The sequence below is a fragment of the Anarrhichthys ocellatus genome, unplaced genomic scaffold, assembly GCF_004355925.1.
Source record: "Anarrhichthys ocellatus isolate YVR2014 unplaced genomic scaffold, GSC_Weel_1.0 scaffold9798, whole genome shotgun sequence".
NCBI lineage: Eukaryota > Metazoa > Chordata > Actinopteri > Perciformes > Anarhichadidae > Anarrhichthys > Anarrhichthys ocellatus.
Genome location: NW_022289772.1, coordinates 1 through 945, shown reverse-complemented (window position 1 = coordinate 945; position 945 = coordinate 1). Strand labels below are relative to the sequence as shown.

Below are 945 nucleotides of genomic sequence, written 5' to 3'. Positions count from 1 at the left end.
GGTCTGCTGACGTGAGACGGCTGATTATCTCATCTGTGAAATCAAAAAGAAATTTAATATATTTGCTTTGGTCATTGGATTTTGAAAAGCTCATTTCTGTCAGCTGGTTTCTCAAACATTACATGTTGACAGTTGCGTTATACATTATTCCCACTTTCAGTGACAACAAATAGTTCACTTACAGTAGATAAGCTGTCCTATGTTACCAGCCAACAGGACAGCACACAGTAACCCCAGACACACGGTCACACATCTAGAGGGCTGCTTTCTTCTCTGGAAATCTACTAAAACAAAATTACAACAACAGTTAAATGTCACTTTTCACAGATTCACACTGATAGATTTCTGGAAACCTAAATATAAAAGCTTTTATGAACTACTAATACAAAGCAGCACAAATGGAATTCATATGAAAAAGATTATTCTTTAAATATTCAAATTGATCAACAGTTTAGTAGCACTTTGTTAACATGGTTTACTAGTTGTATCTAATGTTTTTAATATTCTGTTTGTTCATATGTTTTCAGGTTGATACTGTACCTTTGGTAACGAGGCCTTCCATTGTGAGGTTCTTATTTATATAAAAGCTGTCATCAATTTCCATTGAATCCATTCTGATAATGGTCTGTTTTCCCTGTTGGAGACATTTATTTATTTTTACTATGTAGACCAACAAAGTTAGTTTTTACAACTTTTTGACACTCTTCTTAAATCAGTATTCATAAGTACGCTCTGATTAATTATTTGTGCTTACTTGTGCTTGACTACATTTACTAGTGTTGAGTCTAGTCAGATGTGACATTTACATGAAATTCCAGTTTAATTAGTACAAACATTGCTTTTAACATAAAGAAGATTTTAAATCATCTGCAAGGATTGAACAAAAATCTGTAATCCCATTTGTGATTTGCCTTTTTAGCGTGTACAGACATTAAGATTGCTTGA

The 945-nt window shown here is 32.9% G+C and overlaps 1 long non-coding RNA gene across 1 annotated transcript; it reads right to left on the bottom strand.

Annotated features, from left to right (window-relative positions):
- On the bottom strand, nt 1–939 carry LOC116380934 (uncharacterized). The gene is made up of 3 exons (XR_004212633.1): nt 541–939; nt 183–284; nt 1–33 (listed from the first exon to the last, which is right to left on the bottom strand). It is a non-coding gene; the product is annotated as an uncharacterized LOC116380934 (long non-coding RNA).
- Nucleotides 940–945: the final 6 nt, after the last annotated feature.